Source organism: Canis lupus, chromosome 6, assembly GCF_003254725.2.
Source record: "Canis lupus dingo isolate Sandy chromosome 6, ASM325472v2, whole genome shotgun sequence".
Lineage (NCBI taxonomy): Eukaryota > Metazoa > Chordata > Mammalia > Carnivora > Canidae > Canis > Canis lupus.
Window position 1 is genome coordinate 17,826,862 of NC_064248.1, and position 15,934 is coordinate 17,842,795.

Consider the following 15,934-nt stretch of genomic DNA (forward strand, 5'->3'; position numbering starts at 1 on the left):
AACACTCAACACTTCTCAAGTGGCAGATAGGCCATTATTTTCCTTTTACACATTACTGTCTATCACTACTATAAACCCAGCCACTTCTTTCTTACACAAAGAAGGAGAAGCCCATGACTGTTTTTCTCTACTAGGCAGCTAGCAAATCCTGGAAGGATCTTCTAGAGATTCCCATGTATCCCTGCTTTAATTGTGTTTGTTGATAAATCTTACTTGAAAAATACCAATACCTAACATCATGATACTTAATAATGAAAGACTGAAAGCTTTTCCTCTAAGATCAGAAAAATAATGAGAATGCCTGCTATTGCCATTTCTATTTAACATAGTACTGGAAGTCCTAGCTAAAGCAGTTAGGCAAGAGAAAAAAATCGTCCAAATTAGAAAGAAAAAAAAAGCCATCCATATTGGAAAGGAAGAAGTAAAATTATCTTTTTAAAAAAGATGTATTTATTTATTTATTTTGAAGAGAGAGAGTGAGAAGGGGTAGGGGGAGAGGGAGAGAAACTAAGTAGACTGTGTGCTGAGCATGGAGCCTGATACAGGGCTTGACTTCGTGACCTTGAGATTGTGACCTGAGCCGAGATCAAGATTTGGACGCTTAACCAGCTGCACCACCTACATGCCCCAGTAAAATTATCTTTTTTCAAAAATGACATGATCTTCTTATATGTAGAAAGTCCTAAAGATTCCACAAAAAACTACTAAAGTTAATAAAAGAATTTAACAAAGTTGTAGGATACAAAATCAACACATGAAAATCAGTTGTGTTTCTATACACTGACAATGAGCAATCTGAAAATGAAATTAAGAAAACAATTCCATTTACAAGAGCATCAAAAATAGTAAAATACCTAGGAATAAGCTTAACTAAGGAGACAAAGAGCTTGTACACTGAAAACTACAAAATGTTGCTGAAAGAAATTAAGGAAGACCCAAATAAATAGAAAGACATCCATGTTTATGAGTTGGAAGACTTAATATTTTTTAAAGATTTTATTTATTTATTCATGAAAGACACAGAAAGAGAGAGAGAGGCAGAGACATAGACAGAGGGAGAAGCAGGCTCCATGCAAGGAGCCTGATGTGGGACTCCATCCTGGATCCTGGGATCATGCCCTGAGCCAAAGGCAGATGCTCAACTGCTGAGCCAGCCAGGCGTCCCTTGAGTTGGAAGACTTAATATTATTAAGATGTTGATACCACTCAAATCCATCTAAAGCCCAACAGTGATTTTTACAGAAATAGGACAATCCATCCTAAAATTCATAATGGAATTTCAATAGACCCTTAATAACCAGAATTATTTTGAAAAAGAACAGAATTGTAGATCTCACACTTCCTGATTTCAAAATGTGTTACAAAGCTATAGTGATCAAAACAGTGTGGCAAAATGGCATAGGATAGACATATAGACCAATGAAATAGAATAGAGTCCAGAAATAAACCCTCAAACATATGGCCAAATGATTTTCAACAAGAAGACCAATATCATTCAATGGGGGAAAGCTAGTCTTTTCTACAACTGGTGTTGGGAAAAGTGGATATTCAATGCAAAAGAATGAAGTTAAACGTTTACCTTACACCATATACAAAAGTTTATTCTAAATGCATGGAAGAACTAAATATATGACCTGAAATTATACTGTTAGAAGAAAACATAGGGGAAAAGCTTCATGATGTTGGATTTGGCAATGATTTCTTTCTTTCTTTTTTTTTTTTTTTTTTGCAATGATTTCTTAAATAAGACACCAAAACCACAGGCAAAAGAGAAAAGAAAAAATAAATAAACTAAACTGGACTACATAAAAATTTAAAATTTCTGTGCATCAAAGGATGATACAACAGAATGAGGAGGCAACTCCTAGAATGGGAGGAAATATTTGACAATCTAGTATCTGCTAAAGACTTAATATCTGGGGGATCCCTGGGTGGCGCAGCGGTTTAGCGCCTGCCTTTGGCCCAGGGCGCGATCCTGGAGACCCGGGATCGAATCCCACATCGGGCTCCCGGTGCATGGAGCCTGCTTCTCCCTCTGCCTATGTCTCTGCCTCTCTCTCTCTCTCTCTCTCTCTCTGTGACTATCATAAATAAAAAAAAAAAAAAAAAAAAAGACTTAATATCTGGGATATATAAAGAACTCCTGTAACTCAACAACGGCAACAACCAAAAATTAACCTTATTAAAGTGTGCAAAGCACTTGAATAGATATTTCTCCAAAGAAGATAGACAAATGACCAACAACACATGAAAATATGCTCAACATTACTAATCATTAGGGGAATACCAAGTCAAAACTATAATTAGTTACCACTTTATATCTATTAGGATGGCTACTATAAAAGAGAGGTGGATAGCAAGTATTGGCAAAGAAATGGTGAAATTATACACTGCTGGTAGGAGTATAAATTTGTGCAGCTATATGAAAAATAATATGTTAGCTCTTCAAAAAATTAAAAAATAGACCTACTATATGACCCAGCAATCCCACTTCTGGATATATACCCAAAATAATTGAAAGTAGAGTCTCAAAGAGCTGTTTGCACATCCATATTTATGGGAGCATATTCACAAGAGCCAAAAAGTAGAAGCAACCCAAGGGGCTCATCAACAGATGAATGGATAGACCGATATGGTATCTACATACAATGAAATATTATTCAGCCTTAAAAAGGAGGAAATTGTGACAGCTGCTCTAACATGAACCTTGAGGACATGATGCTAAGTGAAATAAGCCAATCACAAAAATACAAAACGCTGTATGATTCCAATGTTATGAGATACTAGAGAAGTTAAATTCAAAGAGACAGAAAGTAGAATAGTGGTTTCCAGGGGCTGGTGGGAAAGGAGGATAGGGAGTCATTATTTAATTACAGAGTTTCAGTTTTGCAAGATGAAAAAAAGTTCTGGAGATGGATGGTTGTGATGGTTGCACAACAAGGTGATATACTTAACACTGCTGAGCAATACCTTGAAAGTGTACTGAACCATACAGTCAAAAATGGCTAAGATGTGGACACCTGGGTGGTTCAGTTAGTTAAGCGTCTGCCTTCGGCTCAGTTCATGATACCAGGGTCTTGGGATTGAGTCCTACATTGGGCTCCCTGCTGAGTGAGGAGTCTGCTTCTCCCTCTGCCCCTCCTTCCTGCTCATGCTCACTCACACGTGTGAGCTCTCTCTCTCTCTCTCGCAAAAATAAATAAGCTGAAAAAAAATTTTTTTGAATGGCTGAGATGCCAAGCCATAGATAACATTTATCATATGTGTATTTTGCCACAATTAATAATTTCAAAAAGGAAGAAAACCAAAAAATTCCAAGCAGCCTATGTTATCACAATCTTGGACTTATCCTTATAAGCTTGTTTCAGATATTACATCAGTTCAGATGGTAAATTAATTACTTTCACCAGACCTGTAAGCTGATGAAAGATAATAAAATAAATATTTATACTGACAGTAGGTTTACATTTTCAGGTTAATTCATGACTTCAAAATGCACTGGAAACAAATTCTAACTTAAGAAAATCAGTGTAGCATTACAATGTAGAATTGAACACTCACATATGCTATTGTGTGGGTTCTGGGCCTGTTTGTCCTCAGATCCACTCCTCATAGTCCCCTGATGTGCTCAGTTTGTTTTTTTTAAAGTGTACATTATTTTTAAAAAATATTTTACTTATTTATTCCCGAGAGACACAGAGAGAGAGAGAGAGAGAGAGAGAGAGAGAGAGGCAGAGACACAGGCAGAGGGAGAAGCAGGCTCCATTCAGGGAGCCTGACATGGGACTCAACCCTGGATCTCCAGGATCATGCCCTGGACTGAAGGTGGCGCTAAACCGCTGAGCCACCAGGGCCGCCCAGCTCAGTTTTTTGACTGGGTGACCACTACAGGCTACACATCTCAGGCAGCCATGTTAGCTGGCTTTCAGTTCAAGCAGTGGAAAGCAATGGAAGCAGAATATAAAGCAAAAGGAAGGGAGAAGCCAGGATATTTCTCTACCAGCACATTCCTCCACCCTCACTGCTATCCCCATGTCAGGTGGCTATAGCTTTCACATGGGTCCAGCTCTCACAGGAGAGGCTGACCATGATTCCAGCTTCTACCAGTGACCCTGACCCTGGGATCTCATAACACTAACATTGCTCAGCAAGGAATGTTCCTCTATCCTAGGAGTGGTAACAGCTTTCTGCTATTGTTAATTTTTGGCTTGCCTTACCATCTCCTGTTAGGCTTCTCAGCCATTGGTTATCAAACCTCTGAGCAATAAAAGGATACAGACTATTGAAACATATGCAGAAACTTAGACCTCAGGGGAATTATACTGAATGAAAAAAAGCCAATCACAATACATTTCATACTGTATGACTACATTTATATAACATTCTAGAAATGACAAAATCATCGAGATGGAGAACAGGTTAGTCATTGCCAAAGGTTAAGATAGGATTGGGGAGGGACGCCTGGGTGGCTCAGCGGTTGAGCGTCTGCCTTTGGCTCAGGGCATGATCCCAGGGTCTCAGGATCGAGTCCTGCATCAGGCTCCCTGCATGGAGCCTGCTTCTCCCTCTGCCTGTGTCTCTGTCTCTTTCTCTGTGCCTCTCATGAATAAATAATATCTTAAAAAAAAAAAAGATAGGATTCGGCAGGGAGAGGGGATGCATGTGACCATAAAGGGATAATTGAAGGATCTTTGTGGTGATGCAACAATTCTGTATCTTGATGCTCACTTTGGCAGCACATATACTAAACAATTCTGGATCTCGCTGGTGGTGTGGCTACATGAATCTACATGTGATAAAATTCAATATGTGTACAGAACTGCATATATACAGACAAATACAAATGAATGCACATAAAACTGGTGAAATCTGAATAGTCTGTGGATTGTACCGGTATCACTTTCCTGATTGTGACCCCGTAATGTGGTGATGTAAGATATTACCATCAGGATTGTTTTCATTTCTTTGGGTAAATGCCCAGCAGTGGAATTACTGGAATTACTTGTGAATCTATTATTATTTCCAAATAAAAAGTGATTAAATTTTGAAAAAGAAACAGAGATTTCCTGACATCTCCCTCTAAAGTGGACAGCAAATTAATAACTTTTAGATGTTTTGTTGTTATCCAAGAGGTAAGCATAGTCAAAGTGGAGTTTAGTAAGAATGCTTCTTGAATTTGCCCACATAGCGGAGATAAATTGACAATATTGAACTGACATGGGTGGGGGTGACTTTCAGGGTTAACATTAGAGGATGTTTCCAATGCATGCCCTAACTAATGACATGTTCCCTGCAATACTATAAAGGTAGGACATGAACAGGAATCAAAGCCTCCAGGCCCTGTGAACAACTCCAAATGAACTATGAGTAGGTTCTGGTTATTGTTTATTCTCAGGATGGATTGAGGCTTTCTCATGCTAGAGAGCTGTGCACATACTAGTAGAGAAGAAAATGACTTTAAAATTTCCAAGAGGAAGGGTCTCAGTTTATCTCTCTGGTAGCAAAAACACAGAGTTCTCTGGTACCATTATTTTCTTAATTTCTTTTACTTGGAAAATAAAACTTTTTATATCATCCACCATCATCAGCAAAAATAAGAGAACTGGGACGCCTGGATGGCTCAGCAGTTTGGCTCAGGGCATGATCCCGGAGTCCCAGGATCGAGTCTTACAAGGGGCTTCCTGCACAGAGCCTGCTTCTCTCTCTGCCTGTGTCTCTGCCTCTCTCTCTCTGTCTGTGTCTCTCATAATAAATAAACAAAATCTTAAAAAAAAAAAATAAGAGAACTAAAGAAATTCAAAACTCAACTATCAAAACTCTCAGAAACCTCAGGCTTTGCCATTGCCTATGGTATAATATCCATTCCCTCCAGGATCCACAAGATATTTCCTTCTGAGTTAATTGCCCTGTGCATCTGGGAATTACTTCAGTCCTAGATTGATCCTGCTATAAACTTATATGACTAATTTCTGCAGGGACTGGTATAATACCTCCAGACTTATCACTAATTGTATTGTATTGCCAAAACACTCACCTAAGCAGCTCTGCACGATCTGATACCTAGAGATTTGGTCTTCTGGAAAAGAATCAGGAAGAAACTGCCCATGAGCCTCTACGAAAAGGACCTTTAACAGATAACACAGCAATAAACTCTAAGTTGTTGATCCCTGGACTCATATTTCCCAAATAAGAAGACATACATCACTTTCTCCTGAGTACTGGCCATCTAATCCATTAGGGGACCTCACACTGAGGATTCTTAGCAATTCCCTAGAAGCTGCTGACTGTGGGCAGTGTCTGTCCCACATGATGGAACAAGGTACTAATTGAACAGCTTCTGCAGAAGACAACAGAACAAGATTAGTTTTTTAATTCTTCAGTATCCTTTTTTTGTTTTTTGTTTTTATTTTTTCTTTTTTCATTTTTTTCCTTTTTTTTCCTTTTTTTTTTCAGTATCCTTTTGTACCCTTTGTTATCCTTCAGTACCCTTTGTTCTCTTAGAAATCTTATCTATTACTGTCTTTAACATCCCCTCTTTAACTGACTAAAGTTTTCTTTTTTTTTTTTAAGATTTTATTTATTTATTCATGAGAGACAGAGAAAGAGAGAGAGGCAGAGACACAGGCAGAGGGAGAAGCAGGCTCAATGCAGGGAGCCAGATGGGGGACTTGATCCTGGGACTCCAGGATCATGCCCTGAGCCGAAGGCAGACACTCAACTGCTGAGCCACCTAAAGTTTTCTTACTATGATCTTCTGTATCTTCATTCCATTCCATTTGCCCCCTGGTGGTTTCCTTCTTTAACTTAAAAAAAATATGCTGGTGCCTATTTCTCAAATCTTAGCTACTGCTCTGAGTTTTTTTCACAGATAGGTAGGCAATGTTTATTTTACAATGTGCATATTATAAAAATATTAAAATCACATATATTAAATGTTACCTATCACCAATCTAAGTAAAGTACAATATACAAGTTTTTAAAAAGATTTATTTATTTATTTATTCGAGAGAAGGAAAGAGAGGGGAGGGGAGGTACAGAAGGAGAGGGATGGAGAATCTTCAAGCAGTTTCCCTGCTGAGCGTGGAGCCCAATGCAGGGCTTGATCCCAGGCCCCTGAGATCGTGGCCTGAGCCAAAATCAAGAGCTGGCCACTGAACCAACTGAGCTACGATATACCATTTTAAATTTATTTTTATTTTTCCATTTTTAAAGTACAGTTGACATACAATGTTATTATGTTAGTTGCAGGTGTACAATGTAGTGATTGGACAGTTCTATATATTAATGCTCACCACAAGAATATGTTGTAGTAAGCATCTAACAATATTATAGTATTATTGACTGCATTATTATTATTGACTATATTTCCCTATGTTGTACTTTCCATCTGTATGACTTATTTATTTATTAACTAGAGGCTTGTGCTTGTTAATCTTCTTCACCTATTTTGCCCATCCCCTCCACCCTCTCTCATCTGACAACCACCAGTTCTCTGTATTTATGAGTCTGCTTCTGTTTTTTTGTTTGTTTTTTCATTTACTTTTTTTAGATTCTACATATAAGTGAAATCATATGGTATTTGTCTTTCTATGTCTTTTATTTCACTTAGCATAATATCCTCTAGGTCCATCTATATTGTTGCACATGACAAGATCTCATCCTTTTATATGGCTGAGTAATATTACATTGTGTGTGTATATCATATCTTCTTTATCCAGTCATCTATTGATGGACACTTAGGTTACTTCCATATCTTGGCTATTGTAATGCTACAATAAACCTAGGGGTACATATATCTTTTCAAATTAGTGTTTTCATCTTCTTTGGGTAAGTGCCCAGCAGTGGAATTACTACTGGATCATGTGGTGTTTCTATTTTTAATTTTTTTGAGGAACTTCCATACTGTTTTCTTTTTTTTTTTAAAGATTTTATTTATTTATTCATAGAGACACAGAGAGAGAGAGAGAGAGAGAGAGGCAGAAACACAGGCAGAGGGAGAAGCAGGCTTCATGCAGGGAGCCTGATGTGGGACTCGATCCCAGGTCTCCGGGATCACACCCTGGACCGAAGGCAGCGCTATACCACTGAGCCATCCAGGCTGCCCCCATACTGTTTTCCATAGTGCTTGTACCAATTCACATTCCTACCAACAGTTCATGAGGGTTCCCTTTTTTCCACATCCTCACCAATACTTATTTGTATTGCTCTGAATGTAACTCATTGCTAGATCTGTTGCCTTACCACCTAATCTTTCTGACCAAAAAAGAGAAAAAGTAATAGCTTCAAATACTTCAGAAGGTAGATTTCCTTCCACAAGTCCTTTCTGGTCTTAAGTTTTCCTCACATAGTTAATTCCAAAGTTTGGTCCTATAAAAATTGGACATGAACAAAATGCTTTTGCTAAAGTCATTATATGCCTACCAGTTAAACCCAGGTTATTAGGAATGGGACTAATGTGGGAGTTATTCTTGCTACAGACACTCTAACCTACTTACAGTAATTGTATAACTCCATTCAAGGAATCTATCCACCTCAAGAGTCCAAAAATCATATACTCTTACTGTGATAAATGGTAGTTATCTCTCAATTCAATTATGCCTCACTGGGGTCCTACTTCTTATTCAGACATCAAGCTTTTACCTGCTGCTGCACACTAACTTATCCTGCATATTCAGGGTAACTGTTAGAGCCTCTCAGATATTTTTAACTATCACCTCTCCAGTGGATCATGTTTTTCTGAAAATGGTACCTAGAAATCTCTGAAATGAGACAAGAACAACTACTCAGGAAAACTCCCAGGAAGGATTACCTACTCCTTTATCATGCATACAATATAAGCTTCCCAGAGAGGGATAATACTGCTGGAAAAGATGATCCAAAACTTGTCTCTAACCTCAGTAGACATCATAAATAACACAACATCTACTCAGTAGTCCAACAACCAATTTAAATTTAAATTTATTAACCAAGGGTAAAGTTATGCTTTAGCAAACACCTCTTATGCTACCTGCATAAATACAGGTAAAGCAGAATAGTCTGTGACTATGCTAAAATAAGTCACTTGAATCTGTAAAAAAAAAACACAAGCTGGACTTTGGGACATGTTTTCATTGCCTGGATTTGATGACTTGGGGCCCTGTCTTCAGGGCCTATTACAAGTAATAATCAGTTTATTTCTGGTAATTTCCTGGTGTGTAGGCTGGCTGATGCATCATATTCAGAATCTTAAATGCTGGGTAGCCCAGGTGGCTCAGCGGTTTAAGCGCTGCCTTCAGCCCAGGGCCAGATCCTGGAGACCCAGGATCGAGTCCCACGTCGGGCTCCCTGTGTGGAACTTGCTTCTCCCTCTGCTTCTCCCTCTGCCTGTGTCTCTGCCCCTCTTCCTCTCTGTGTGTCTGTCATGAATAAATAAAATATTTTTAAAAAAAGAATCTTAAATGCTACTGTGCAACCATTATCATGTCAGAGGATTCAGTAACTCATGCTGTAACAAAAGGAAAAAGTGAAACTGACCTAAGTCTATCTATGGATGTTCTCTCCACAATCTCCTAATGAGCAAAACTTTGGCAATGGTGAAGAACTAGATAGTACACTAAAGTCCTGAAGCCTAAATCCTTCTGCCCTTGGCTAAGAGGAAGAACAAGAAAGAGAAAACATCCTCTGACAGCCTGAAGCTGGCCTAACACTATCATCTAGGCTTTGGTGTTGACAGGAGCCGGTATGACACTCACAGACTGGTTTTCTCTTGATGAACATAACATAACGTGACGTAATGTAACATAACATAACATATCAATTTTACAAAACACAACACGATAAAACAAGGCCACCACTGTGGTGGATCAATACAAAAACAAGACCATTCTATCATGAACATTAAGAACATTATCTAAACAGAAATGACCAAATATCCCCATCCTGGCTACTAATGATAATTATGCTCCTTTATCAATTATAGCTTTAGTCTTGCTCCTTTCTTCCTACTTTTGAGATAAAATTTTTTAAGATATCCAATCATAGAACTATCCCCACTTTCTCATAGCATTAAAACCAGAGCAAAGCCCCTTTCCTTGAGTCTTCCCCAAAAAACCTAATACAAGCTCAAGTCCTATAAGAAGTCATTTCTAACATCTTCTTACTGAGATGCCCTACAGTTTCCCATATTGTGTGGTTTTCCTATTGCAATGAGTCAATAAACCCAATTTTGTTTAATTATAGGTGTGTTCTTGGTTGCCTTTGACAGGACAGGAGGGCATTGTCACTGGAAATTGGCTTCTTTTTTTTTTTTCACTGAAAGATACTGATTTTTAAAAAGGTAACTCAAAACAAGTTTTAAGTAGTCTGAAATCATACAGGACAGGTCTATGGGTTTGATATAGCCAAAGGCTGCCAGTTTGCAACCTTTCTGTTGGGTGATCTCCCTTCTGATGTAAAGATTAATATTATGAATAGTTAACAGCCATTAAGTACCTAAGCTGAACCAGGGATTGAACACATACTTTCACATGCACTATTTCATTTAATGTTCTTTTCTACTCAAGTCATTTAGAACTCTCTGAATTCTATTCATGCTGTGCCATTTGCAAGGTCGCCTGCTGCATGTTTGACTATAAATGAGGTCAAATCCCTATTTTACAGGAAGATGCTGATGTATACCGGTTCTTCCCACTGTGAGCCTGTAGCCATAGGAACTGTGATCAAGTACACAATAACACCTCCACGATCAAATCTCTGGGGAACAAAGTTCATTTTAATGAAGCTGGTCTGACTACAGAGCAATCTGGGGGACTTTCTGGGCTTCACAGCAGTGTGCCGCCTCCTGACTTTGAGCTGGCTCTGGAGGAGGAGAAAGCGGAGCTGTCTCAGGTATGGGCTCCTTATTGGGAGCTGGGACTGGGGTCAGGCAGGAAAAGGATGTGGGGGAAATTCTTCTAGGCATGCTACTCCTGAGGAGAAAGCAGGAGAGGGGCTTTGTATACCAGGTCCTATGGTCTCTGAAGGCTTTACCAGTTCTGTGAGTGTATGAATTGTGCCTTGAATATAGGATTCTACCATCACCATTAGCTAGAATCTACCATTAGCTAGAATCTACCATTAGCTAGAATCTTTAAGGACTCTTCCAGCACTAGAATCATAGGAGCAAGTAACCCCGTTCAGTGACAACTTTGGCTTGTAAAAATGGGAGGGAACAGGAAAAGCTTTTAGGTTAAGTGCTGGAGTTTTTACCCCATTAACTCAATTCTCTTTCTGAATCCTTACCGTTTCTCACACAATATGTCCTTTATTCTATTCTCCAAAAAGCCCAAGTCTCCTCTGACTGCCTGAGGTGAGACCTGGGAATCTGAAGCCCACCAAATCCCTGCCTTTCCGTTTACCTCTACTCTGTGGACCAAGGTTTCTGCTTCATTTTCCCTGGATGTCAAAACAGTTTCCCTAATACTGGAGCTAGCCCTGACCCCTTGGCATCCCAGACTACTCTGGCCAGTGCTGGCCCTTGGAGTCAAGACTGTCTTCCTGTGCTCATAGTGTCAGGCTGAGCCTTGCTGTAAGAACCTGATTACTCAGGGACGCCTGGGTGGCTCAGTGATTGTCTACCTTTGGCTTGGGTCATGATTCCAGGGTCCTGGGATTGAGTCCCGCATCGGGCTCCCTGTGAAGAGTCTGCTTCTCCCTCTGCCTATGTTCTGCCTCTCTCTGTGTGTCCCTCATGAATAAATAAATGAAATATTAAAAAAAAGAAACTCATTATTCAGAACCCCATTCTGAATATAGCCACTATAGAGAGTCTGTTTCTCATGTACTATGTGGATCTTAACAGCCTGAATCAAGATGTTTGGACACAGTTCAGTGGGCCATGGCCACATCATTCAAGGAGTGGCTCTATGCCAAATCAGGTTCCCAGCCCAGATCTCCAGTCCCAGTCTTGTCCTCTTTATCACCAGACCATTCTGCTGACAAGGTGTCGCTCTGGACAAGTAGTTCATTTTGAAAGAGATGACCAAAAAGGTAGATGAGATAAAGACAGAGACAGACAGAGAGAGAGAGAAAGAGAGATATTGGGGACAGAGTCTCCTAAAAAGATGTCATTTTTAATCAATCAATCAATTAACCAATCACTGGAGGCATAATGGAGGGCTTTATTTCTTCTCCATCCTTGCCCAATATGCAACTTTGAGACTTTTTTTATTATTTAGAAAATTTTTAATTGTTTTTTTTTTTGAAAAATTTTAATTGTTATTGAAAAGTTGATACGGTAAAAAAAAAAAAAATTCAAATAATGGGCACCTGGGTGGCTCAGTGGTTGGGCATCTGTCTGGCTCAGGTTGTGGTCCCGGGGTCCTGGGATTGAGTCCTTCATCAGGTTTCTTGTGGGGAGCCTGCTCCTCCTTCTGCCTGTGTGTCTGCCTTTCTCTCTCTGTCTGTCATGAATAAATAGATAGAATCTTGAGAAAAAAATTCAAACAATAACAGAGTATGCAGTATAAAATACATTCCCCCCCACTCTGACTTCTAGTTCTCTTGTCTAGAGGCAGCCCCTGTTCAGAGTTTCTCATTTATCTTTCCAAAATATACTATGCATATATAAGCATGTGTGCATCTAATCTCCTTTTTGTGAAACACATATCAACATACTATTATTTTTTCCTACATTATACTGTTCCACTTGAATAAGCTCAACTTGGAGCTTATTTCAGGTCTGTGCATGTAGATATGTCTCATCCTATTTAGCAGATGCATCGTATTATATTATGGCCCTACTGATGGGACAATTCCATTGGTTTTCTTTGTTTTGATATTATTAACAATGCTGCAATGAATATCTTTGTAATATATCTTGAAATACATGAATGAGTAAGTTTGTCAGATAAATTCCTAAAGATAGAATTTCTGGTCAAAGGTTACCGTTCACCTCGATAGATATTTTAACTCTGTCCTGCAGAGAGCTTAAATCAGTTTAAGCTTATCAACACTTATCAACACTGAGAGTGGGCCTGCTTTTCCCATACCCTCACCAATAGGGTATTTCTAGACATTCAGTCTTGGTGTGGCTTTAGTAGTTTATTCACCCAAAAAATGCATATATATTATCATGAGGCTTTGATCTGAGCACAAGAATGTAGAAATCAATAGCACAGATCCCGAACCTTGCCCTCATAACCTAGACATGCACACTATCATATTATCTGGAAAATGCAACAGTGGTACAAGGTACAAAAGTAGGACAATGAAGGGAAGAGCTAATTTCATCTGTTTGAGGGAGACTAGGGTTTGTTCAAAGCTAGGGAAAATTTTGTGAAGAACCTAATATCTGAGATAAGTTTTGAAGAATGCATTTAGCTAACAAACATGTGTTAAGTGCCTGCTATGTGCAAGACACTGTTCTGGGTTCTTAGGTTATATTAGTGACAAAACAAAGATTCCTGTCCTCATGAAGCTTATGTCTTAGTGAGTCAATAACCAGTACACATAATAAGTTATATAGTATGTTGCAAGGTGATAGGACCCATGGAAAGGTAAAAAACAAAATAGGGTAAGGGGGATAAGGAGTGTCTATGGTAGAGGATGATGTGAATAGCAATTTTAAGTAAGGTGGTCAGGTAGACCTTGTCAAGGTGATTTTTAAGCAAAGACCTGGCAAAAGTGATTTAGTTAGGAAATAGCTAAGGAAAAGCCTTCCAGATAGTGAGAGTAGCCAGCACAAGGCTCTCAGGTCATATCTGAAGAGGAGCAAGGAGACCAGTGGACTGAGAGAGGGGAAGGATAGTAGGAGAGGGGTCAGAGAGACAATACAAGCCTTTAGGCCACTGAGACAACTTTGGTTTTCCTCCAGGTAAAATGAGAAGTCATTGCATGGTTTTAAACAGAAGAGTATCATGATCTTTCTTTAAAAAAAATTTTTTTTTTAAGATTTTTCTGGGGGTGCTTGGGTAGCTCAGTCGATTAAACATCCGACTCTTGATCTCAACTCAGGCCTTGATCTCAGGGTTGTGAGTTCAGGCCCTGAATTTGGCTCCATGCCTAGCATGGAGCCTACTTTAAAAGCAAAAAGATTATTCTTGATGTTATATTTAGAACACACTGTAGGGTGGGGACAAGGATAGAAGCAGAGAGTATAGTACGTCAGGCGTGAGGTGATGGGAGCTTCGACCAACATAGTAGTAATGGAGATGGTAAAGAAGTAGTTGGATTCTGAATATGTGTTCAAGGTAGAGCCATAGAACTAGAAGTGGCATGAGAGAGGAAGAAAGGTGTAAAAATGATCTCAAATGTTTTGGCCTGAGCTACTGAAAAGAAAAATGGAGTTATCTTCAACTGAGATAAGAAAGCTGAAGGTAAGGCAAGTTACAAAGGGAAAGATCAAGTATTCAGTTTTGGATATGTTAAGTTTCTGAGACCCATTTGACATGCAAGTGGAGATGTCGAGTAGGCAGTGAAATATATGAATGTGAGGTTTGAGAAAGAGGTCTAGACTAGAAATATAAATTCAACATGTAAATGATGAGTATGGGTTTTTCAGGCAGATGAGAATGGGGAGTGACCCACGTGAAAGAAACAGCTTGAACACAGGCATAAATATTTGAATTAGCAACTTATGTCTGGGGAACCATCAATGTTCAGTTTTCACTGGAGTTTAAAGTACAAGGTGGGGACACCTGGGTGGCTCAGCAGTTTAGTGCTGCCTTCAGCCCAGGCCCTGATCCTGGAGACCCAAGATCGAGTCCCATGTCAGGCTCCCTGCATGGAGCTTGCTTCTCCCTCTGCCTGTGTCTCTGCATCTCTCTGAAAGAAAGAAAAAGAAAGAAAAAGAGAGAGAGAGAGAGAGAAAGAAAGAAGAAAAAAAGAAAGAAAGAGAAAGAAAGAAAAAGAAAGAAAGAAAGGAAGGAAAGGAAAGAGAAAGAAAAGAAAGGAAAAGAAAAGAAAGAAAAAAGAAAAGAAAAGAAAAGAAAAGAAAAGAAAAGAAAAGAAAAGAAAAGAAAAGAAAGGGGTTAGAGCGGTAGAGGATGGCACTGCAGAGGTCAGCAGGAATATGACTGCCAAGGGCCTTATAGGACAAACCAAGAAGCTTCAATTTTACCACAAAAGCAGTGAGAGATGAATAACCAGAATGGTATTTCAGAGTGATTATTCTGCATCTGAGAGAAGGAATTCTGGGGAACAAGTCTAGAAATGGTTTCAATAGTCCAGGCAAGAGACTTGAGGATTTGCACAAAGGCAGTAGCAGTGGAAAGGCAGAGAGAAGAGTGGATTTGAGAAATATCTGTAGGGCAGTAAAGTTTCAGACTGATTGGATATGATGGTTTAGGAGTCAGGAAGAGGCAAGGATGATTCCAAGGGTACAGGTGGTGATGTTAACCAAGACAGGGAAGAGTGGGGTGGACGGGAGCAGCTGCGGATAGAACATGGGCTCATTATGAGTCCTTTCAGATATGCTGTAGTTGGATGTTAGATATATTAGCCAAAAGATTTGCTCTTGGGATTTTGGGTCCATTAGAATTAGTCATCAGAGGATAGTTAAAACCATGCGTATGAGTGTGTTTTGGATGAGGGAAAGGGAACCAGTAGAGAAGAGTCCTTGATTTCTTTCTTTCCCTCCATCACTAAGTCCTATTGCCTCTGGTATCTTCAATTTAATCACTTTTCTCCACCCCCATGTGATTAGCTTCCTTGAACCTTGGGAATTGTTCCTAATTTCCTCTTTTCCATTACTGCCTCCTTTTGGCCTGTTTTCCTTCTAGTAGCCAGAGTGATCACTTAAAAATGTATATATTATCATATCATCATTCTCCTTTAAAATCTCCATTGGCTTTTCATTCCCTTTAATAATGAACTCCAGTCTCTTTACAATGGTTTACAAGGCCCCAGCCCTGGAGTAGCTCCCCAACCTCTTTCCACACCACCCTCTCCTCATTCATATTCTGGTCACCCAGGCTCC

At 39.3% G+C, this 15,934-nt stretch overlaps 1 protein-coding gene and 1 long non-coding RNA gene across 4 annotated transcripts in view; one reads left to right on the forward strand and one right to left on the reverse strand.

Annotated features, from left to right (window-relative positions):
- TMEM219 (transmembrane protein 219) overlaps window positions 1-15,934 on the forward strand; it is a 49,050-nt gene that overhangs the window by 5,271 nt on the left and 27,845 nt on the right. For both annotated transcript variants that reach the window (XM_025415803.3, XM_025415805.3), the window contains exon 2: window positions 10,639-10,866. The gene's annotated coding sequence lies outside the window, so the exon portion shown is untranslated. The remainder of the gene's footprint in view (window positions 1-10,638; window positions 10,867-15,934) is intronic.
- Window positions 4,572-15,934, reverse strand: part of LOC112640070 (uncharacterized) — a 28,912-nt gene continuing 17,549 nt past the window's right edge. Inside the window, exons 2-3 of one of the 2 annotated variants that reach the window (XR_007411015.1) lie at window positions 12,286-12,419; window positions 4,572-6,125 (exon numbers count right to left, since the gene is read on the reverse strand). This is a non-coding gene — a long non-coding RNA (uncharacterized LOC112640070). Of the gene's footprint in view, window positions 6,126-12,255; window positions 12,420-15,934 lie in introns of those variants that run through there. The other variant, XR_007411014.1, reaches the window with a different exon arrangement.